Source organism: Arachis hypogaea, chromosome 4 (assembly GCF_003086295.3).
Source record: "Arachis hypogaea cultivar Tifrunner chromosome 4, arahy.Tifrunner.gnm2.J5K5, whole genome shotgun sequence".
Taxonomy (NCBI): domain Eukaryota; kingdom Viridiplantae; phylum Streptophyta; class Magnoliopsida; order Fabales; family Fabaceae; genus Arachis; species Arachis hypogaea.
The window spans coordinates 12,538,481-12,547,574 of record NC_092039.1 but is presented as its reverse complement, the minus strand read 5'-3'; positions in this window follow the sequence as shown (position 1 = coordinate 12,547,574).

The window sequence follows — 9,094 nt, the reverse complement described above, 5'->3', positions numbered from 1 at the left end:
GTTTTTCATTGATGGCGTTCTTACTCCCTCTCCCTCATACTCTGCTCCTGGCTCACTGCTCAGAGTATCATACCGAAAGTAATGGTTTTTTTTTGCTTTTTTATTTTGTTCATTTGTTGTTTAGATTCAGAGACATTCTTTCTCTCTTTTGCTTGGTTAGATCAGTAAGATTTAGTTTATTCATTCATGATCTTGCTTAATTATTTTTTATGCATAATCACTTAGTTGGACGTTTGGTTAAATTGGAGATAATTATGCAGAATAATGACTGAATGGAGGTTGCAGATCTTGTTTTAGTTGGTGGTTGTTTTAATTAGTAGATTGCAGTTCTAGTTCTTATATCATTGTTGGATTGATGTATTAACTTGTTTTGTTATGTTTTTTTTATCTTTCTAACCTGTTACTTTAATAAATTGTTGTTCTAGAGATATTCTTAATCTTGTAAATTGTGATTGTTAGGTTGTTGTGCTATTTTTGACATTTTAATAACTTGTTAATTTGATAAATTGTACTTGTTGTGGTTCATTATTTTTTATCTTAATCTTATTATTGTTATTTTGATGTTAGTTTATGTTATTGATCTTAATTCATTATTTTTGTCATTGGGTTACTGTTAACTAAATTTTGTTATTGGCTAGATGATAGTATCAATTTGGTTAAATTGAAAATAATTGTGCAGAACAATGATTGAGTCGAGGTTGCAGATCTTGTTTTAGTTAGTGGTTGTTTTAATTAGTAGGTTGCAGTTTTAGTTCTTATTCTATTGTTGTATTGATGTATTAACTTATTTTGTTAACTTGTTTTGTTACGTTCTTGATCTTTCTAACTTGTTACTTTGATAAATTATTGTTCTTGGGCTGTCCTTGATCTTGTAAATTATGATTGTTAGATTTAAGGTTGCGAAAACCGGATCAGTCATTGAACCGATCGAGTGACTGATTCAATAGTTCAATGGTTCAATCGGGGTTGAACCAATTTAATTAAATATAGAATAAAATTATAAAAAATTCAATACATAATTTAAAAAATTTAAATTCAATAATTTCTAAACCAATAAAATTCAAAATTTAACAATTTTACAAAATAAATTATCCATAATTTATCATTAAAAGGACATAAACAACTTCAAATATCAAAGTTCATAACTATCCCCTTACCCCCACCCCACTCCCACCCCGCGTCCTTTCCCCTTCCCCCTTCCACCACCATTCCCCTCCCCCTTTCCCCTTCCCCCAACCCCGAACCCGCTTCTTCTCCGGCTTCTTCTACTTCCCCTCCTCCCTCTCTTTGCCGCCGGCGCCGTCCCCCCGCCGTCCCCCTCCCCCTTTCCCCTTCCCCTTCCCCTTTTCCTTCCATCCCCCTTCGTAAACCCTTTTCTCCCCCCCACGCGTTTTATTTTTTTAATTTTATAATTTTTTTTATTTTAGGGATAGTTTAGGAATAAATTAAAAAATTTTATTAGAAAGGATGGTTTTAAATTCAAATACGACTTTAAGGATGATTTCAAATCAAAATATACATCAAGGACGAGTTCGATTCCGACCCTCAATGTGAGGGACCAAAACAATACTTATCCCTAATAAGAATTTTACACGATCTGGTTTAAATAATTGAGATTTGGAATTTAAAACTTATATTTTTTTATGAACAAAGAAAATTAAGCATATTATCTCGTATTTTAAATTAGACTATTTATTTAGAAATGATTTGAAATTTTAATGAATAAACGATATTTTTATATATGATTATTGTTTGATTAAATTGGTTTTCAATTACTAAACTATCCTTAGTACAAAATTACCCTAACACTAAATCCCCAAATCAACCGACACTAACCCTAATTTCAAACACCCACAGCCTCCTATGTTTTCATCAGCGCCGCCACTCATTTTCTTTCTCCCCTCTTCATTGAGTTCACATACATCACCGAGAGAGAGAAAGAGATCCGAGAAGAAGAAAGAGAGCACTGACAGGAGAGGAAGACCGCGTAGCTCGCCACTGCCTCGTCACGGCCGCTGTCCCTGCATCGTCGCGTCGCGAGCAGAGAGGAAGAGAGGAGATCTGAGAGGAGAGGAGAAGCTGTGCCACATCTTCGTGCTAGTCACCGTCGCTGTCGGTGATGAAGCTCGCCATTGCACCTGCTACTGTTTGCACCGCCGTCGTCACCGAAGGGAGCCAGCGTCACCGTCGTCCATGGATGAGGAAGAGGAGAGAGTCCATGGGGAGAGAGAGGTTGTTCGCATTCTGCCGCCGCTGTTGGAAGGATGGCCGCCTCCGCAGATCTGCCCGCCGCCATTTATGCTTTCTGCGGCCGCCAGAGCTCCACGCCACTGCCACTTCCACCAGAAACTGCTACTGAGGCCTAAGTCTATTTGGTAAGCTCTAATCTTGCCTCAGATCTTCTTTTCTGTTAATTTGGTTCTTCTGTGAGTTGTTACTGAGGTTATTCACGTCAGGTTATATAATCACCGCTGCTGTTTGTGTGGCAACGTTGTTGTGTTTATAGCTGCCATCACAATCACCGCCCGAAGGCCATGGAATTTCTATTGTCTTAACCCAATTCAAGTTCAGTGTCACTACCCTGGTTTAACCTTTTTCCCTAGTTCTGTTTCACTTTTACATGCTAACCTGCCTTGGTTTCATTTATCTGTTTGTTCTGGTTTTAATTCCATTTTAGTTTTGGCGTTGTCTTGAACTTTCAGTGTTGTTCCTACATTTGATTTCATCAAATTCGAATCCTGGTGAAACCATTGGCATTACCATAGAAAAATTGACGCTACTGTAAATTAGGAAAAAAAGGGGATTGTCGCGTTTAAATTCCACGATTTTGGCTAATCGAGGTAGGAATTTTTTTAAAAATCTATTTTACATTACAGAGTTGTTATAAATAGATATTAATATGAGAAACATATGTCTGTGTTTATGATTGTCTTATAAATGTGGTTCTTTGCTGGGGAATACTGATTGCTTGATTGCTTGAGTAGTTTGTGATTGTTGAAAAGGAATTAGTTTGAAAGGTTAATTAGTTGATTATTATGAAAAATGGCTTTCTTGGTTTTGAAGCTATTTTTGATAATGTAAACGAATCCGCTTTGGAAATGATTTGGATTATGAAATTGAATTAATTTTAAAAATAGTTTAATTTTGAGTTAGTCTGACTTTATAAATGATTTTATAAATGATTTAGTATTTGAGCTGGTTTGATTTTAAAAAGAGATTTATTATTGGAACTGATTTGCTTTGAAAACAATTTGATATTGGAATTGTTTGGATTTTGGAAGTGAATGAGAATTGGAAATGGTTGAAAAAAAGGTGAGAAATGTTTGGATGGGACCCAAAAAAGGTGGCAGAATCTGAGTTTTAGAGGAGATGCTGTCGAAATTTTATAAAATTAGAAGTTTAATTTGAAGTAGTTATTTTTAAAGGTTTAAATTTTAAGTATTGTTACGATTTAAGATTACTTCATTTATCATAGGAGAAGCTATATTTTGGATTGAAAATTGTTAGTGAATGAAATGGAAAAAAGATGATGAGAATTTCTTTGAAATATAGTTTTTGAATGAATTAAGAAATGAGATTTGGATTGATGAATGATGATGATGTTGAGATATGGATTGAGAATGTTGAGATATGATCTTTGAATTATTCATTTGGCTTATGAATTTGAAATATCTGAGATACGAGGTTCCCTGGATTAAGTGCCGTGGCTTGCCACCACATGTACCAGGTTCAAAACTCGATACTCTATTGACCCTACGACGTAAGTGTGACCGGGCACTATATAAATTTCCGGGAATGTTACCCCCATTGAGAATTATTGATTATTTGAGAAAAGCTATGCATAGACTCTTGGGGATGCACGTCGATGGACAGTCTAAGGACAATTCAGACTTGTCGGGTTGGCTGGATAACCAACAGATGAGCTTCATCAGCCATAGGACAGGCATGTATCATATGCATTTGTATGCTTTGCTTGGGTTTGAACTTGTTTTGGTTTGCCTACTTGCTAAACTGCTACTTGAACTACTTGCTGTAATTGATTACTTCATTTATCAGAGGAGAAGCTATGTTTTGGATTGAAAATTGTTAGTGAACGGAATGGAAAAAATATGATGAGGATTTCTTTGAAATATAGTTTTTGAATGAATTAAGAAATGAGATTTTGATTGATGAATGATGATGATGTTGAGATATGGATTGAGAATGTTGAGATATGATCTTTGAATTATTCATTTGGCTTATGAATTTGAAATATCTTAGATACGAGGTTCCCTGGATTAAGTGTCGTGGCTTGCCACCAGGCGTACCAGGTTGAAAACTCGATACTCTGTTGACCCTATGACGTAAGTGTGATCGGGCACTATATAAATTTCTGGGAATGTTACCCCCAATGAGCATTATTAATTATTTGAGGAAAGCTATGTATAGACTCTTGGGGATACACGTCGGGGGACAGTCTAAGGACAATTCAAACTTGTCGGGTTGGCTGGATAACTGATAGATGAGCCTCATCAGCCATTGGACAGGCATGCATCATATGCATTTGTATGCTTTGCTTGGGTTTGAACTTGTTTTGGTTTGCCTACTTGCTAAACTGTTCTTAACTGCTACTTGAACTACTTGCTGTAATTGCTACCTAAACTTGTGCTTTCCTTGTCTGCCTTGCCTGTGTTAGCCCTGGCGTGCTACATTTGAGAATGAATTTTGGTGCTGAATTAATGATTGTGTGGTTGATTGCGTGGTTGGTTTCTGATTGAGATTTTCTTATAAGAAAGGGAAGGTTCGGATTTCTGAAAGATTAAACATTATTTCTTTAAAAAAGTTTTGAACGATTACCTATTAGTTTTTAAAAGACTCATAAGGCAATGATAATCACTGATTTTGAAAACGGTTTTCTTGTTAAATATCTTCTTATGACAACTTCGAAAACTCTGTGGTGAGACCATGTGGTTAGGTTCTCACCCTCCTACAGCTTTACATTTTCAGGAACCGGATGAAGAAGCATTAAGAAGAGTTATACTGCGTTTAGTTTATATGTTGTTGTATTAATTAGATTATTTTCTTTCCTCGTCTCTATTATTACAAGTTTGTAAGAGGGATAGGAATTGTATGTTTTATATGTATATTATATTATGAGTTATCTTGTAAGGAGTCTGGTATATGAATATATGCCTGCTTGTATTTTTCTTAAGATAAAGTATTTATTTCCAGTTTTCAAAGAAATCAGCGATACAGTGTCGAGTCACGGGCTCCTATTTTAGTATTCAGTATGTAAAGTGGTCGTAATACTTCTTTCTATCAGAGTAGCACAGCCGGAAGCGTGACTTCTGATAGTGAGGGTGTTACATTATGGAATCAGAGCGGTCTATCATGTGGAGCCTTAGGAATGGACTGATTATGCTTCAATTACATATTCTGAGAGTCTGTCATATAGTAGGTCTTGTTTGAATAACGAGAATTAGAGCTTTATGCACATGACGGTCTATTGATTAATACCATTAGTCTTGCATTGTATAAGTCCTGGTATTAAGTTTGGCCGGCTTAATATTAGTGAATTATGCATATGATAGCACTAATGGGTTGTCATAGATGGTATACGAGTTATAGAAAGTGCGAATTGTGGGTTTTGGGAACGTTAGGAGTTAATTCTTGAGGTTACTTGGTTAGGTGTTTTGAATTCTGCGAATATCATGTATCTTGCTCCTACTTGGTATGCCCTAAGGTTCTTGTTTGTGATTTTTTTCTTGGAAAGTGATCGGATTATCTTCCAATCCTGCCCTCTTATTTACGTGCTCTCTCGTTTGATTCTAACCGCATAAGTTTGCTTAACACTCTTGGTGTGTTTGCTTCTCTTTGTTTAAACTCTTTTCTTGCTCCATGTATCCCTTGGTATAACTTTGGTCACGTTAATGTAGTGCATCCCTTTAAGCTCTTATTCCGAGTTTTTCTTTTTTAAAAAGGAGTTGCGATTTAGCTTTTCTCTTACTTGACTATATTTACAACCATTATTCTTAAAGTCTTTATTAAATTATTTTTTATTTGATATGACTTTCTTTATATAAAACTTTGAAAATTCTTTATACAGTTTAGAAACAATTTACTTCCAATACCTTGCCAGTTCTTTTACTGATTTATGAAAATATACTTATTTAAATAATATATATATATATATATATATATATATATATATATATATATATATATATATATATATATAACTTGATTTCTAACAACATTATTACAATTTTTATGAATACTTTATTTGATTATGTATTTAGAAATTCTTCAAAGAAAGGTTTTTGTCTCTTTCCAATTGGTTTTCATTTGATGAACTTCGCTTAATTTATTTCTAATTTGAATTTGGTTTAGTATAACACATTGTTTATGCGATTGTTGTTCTTTTAAAAGTATTGGCACATACCCTTCCTTTTAGGAACAGACCAATTTTTTTAAGCTTTTCATTTCTTTAAATGATATACTTAGTTCTGTTTTTAATTATTCTTTTACTATTATGAACATCACCATTAATCTTAGTTTTCCTTTTCTTGTGAATTTCATACTCGTCTGAATCATCCTGAATTTGTTTCAATCTAGTGCACCGGTTGTCCTCTTATTTGTCTTCATTTTGTCAAGGTTCTCTCTTGAAAATTCACTATTGATTGAGTTATCTTTTCTTACGAGTTTTGTATTCTTTTGGACCGATTGAAAGTTTGTTTGATATCTCATGCCTCATAGGTCTTGTTTGAACTCCCTTGATTTAAGATCCTTTCTCAGATGGCTTGATTTCTTTTTTGTATACCTTAATAATCTTGAATGTCCCTAGGTGATGACAATTTCAAGTGTGTTCTTGAAGTTTTGATGTGAATTTTTCTTAAAACAAGTTTTAGATTCCCTTCTTAAGAAATTTTAAATCGATTTTTTCTTGCTTAAATGCATCCATAGCCATTCATTAAATTTGACAAAATTGTTCTGAAATTGGCTTGCACTATCTTACATGAAGTTTTGAAAGTTTCCTCATTTAGCAGAAATCTGTCTGTTGCAACGCGACACCTATTTTCTTTATTGACCTATAAGCAAATTTTACCTTGGAAATTTCTTTTCTAAATGGAGTTTGAATAAGAATCTTGAAATTTTATGTAGTTTAAAATTTTGCCGCTAACTTTCCTTCTTTTTCCAATAAAATTTAATTTCCCTCAAACTTTGTAGCGATTTCATTACACAACTTTATTTAATTTAGTACCTAAAAGTCTTTCGAGAATTGTGCAAAACTAATATGGTCTTAACGCAATTAACCTTCATTTTTCAAACCTCATGGCTTCTGATTTTGTACATGGAAAACACAATTCCTCGATAAGCTTCGAACTCGTTTTGCTACATCATATCTTATGACTTTCTTTTGAGATTTTGTTTGGATCTTTCTAAAGAAGTTGAGTGATGCGTCCTTTGCCTAATTTTATCCACAACCAATTTTTAAATTTTTTTATGAGAATTGTTTTTACTTTTACATGTACCTCTCTACATGAACTTCAAAATTTCTTTATATGGTTTAAACCTACATATTTGCAATATACGTCTACTTTTTTACTGATTTATAGAAGGTTTCACTTTTGATTCTTTATTTAAATGTAACTTGATTCTTACCAACTTTGTTGCTATTTTTATGCTTATCTTTGTTGGTTATGTACCTAAATATCTTCCAATACTCTTGAAGGAAGATTTTTGTTCTTGTTCCAAATAACCTTCATTTTACAACCCTCATATAACTCATTTCAAGTTGAATATGTTTTGATGTAACACAAATATTTATACTCTTCTTGGTTCTTCTGAAAAATGTTTAATTCATATTTATTCTTTTTCAAAGGTAAAATAATTCCTCCTTTAGTTTTTTCGTTTCTCTGTGGACATGTTATTCGGTTATGTCCTTAAACATTCTCTTGAATTCGATAAACAATGCCATTGACTTTGATAATTTTCCTCTTGTAAATCTTATACTTTAATTAAGCTTGACTTTAATTCTGACAAATGCAAAATTTTTCTCTCATTATTTTCATTGAAGTTCTTTAAACTCTCAATGCATCCATCTCTTATTTGTAAACTATCGTTTGAATCTTTCAGAATGTCTATCTTTGTCATATACTTCTCATCATGAACCTTGTACTCTTTGATATCACATTGAAACTACTTGGGTACGACATCGAGACATAGACCTTTAAAAGTGTTAAGTGCTCCTTTTAATTAGGCAGTTTTGGCTTTAATAATTTCTCTTCTGTAAAATCTCATACTTTTTCATCTCGGTTTGAATTTTTTTTAAACTAATACGCTAGTTTTCTTGTTATTGATCCTATTGAATTTCGTTGAATTCAAGAGTTATCCTTGTAGCTATCAATTGATTCCTTTTCGGCAATCTTCATTACTTGTTTATGCTGTTTACTTGCAATTTCATCCATTCTTTTAAATCATTTGAGTACTGTCCTCGTCGTGTGTTATTCCTTTCTAAAATCTTGTGTCCTTCTAAGTAAATACGAGGTTTATTTTAATGTCACGTGCGATTTTAGATACGGTAAATAATAAATTAGTACTAAGAACACAGTTAGTAAACGCAGAAGGTGAAGCATGTCAGTAAGTTACATTCTGGTAAGTGACATCAAAGGGAGTTGTGGAACTTTGATTCACGCGAAAGAGTTTGGTTGATATTAAACTTATGATTGGTAGAGAGTTTGTGAAATGATTGATGAGGTTGAGAATTCTTAGATGCTTCGCTCGATAAAATACAGTTAACAGTTGTGATAGTGAACTATGATAAAACTCATGATGCTGACAGCATATATCTTCTTCGTTTTGGACCTATCTTGTAATTTCTGTTTTAAACCAGACTCTTTTCTGATATCTAAGTTTTATAGATTATTCAGTATTTGAAAATTTATATATATGCCAAAACTTCTTGTTTTTTTTAAAAAGTACTCAAAAGAAAAGTATTAAAATTATGTAATATCCTATGTATTATTTTAATTTTCGAGGACGAAAATTTTTTTGTAAGATGGGTAGGATGTAAGATCCAAAGATTTCAAAAAAAAATATTTTTTTCTTATGAGCT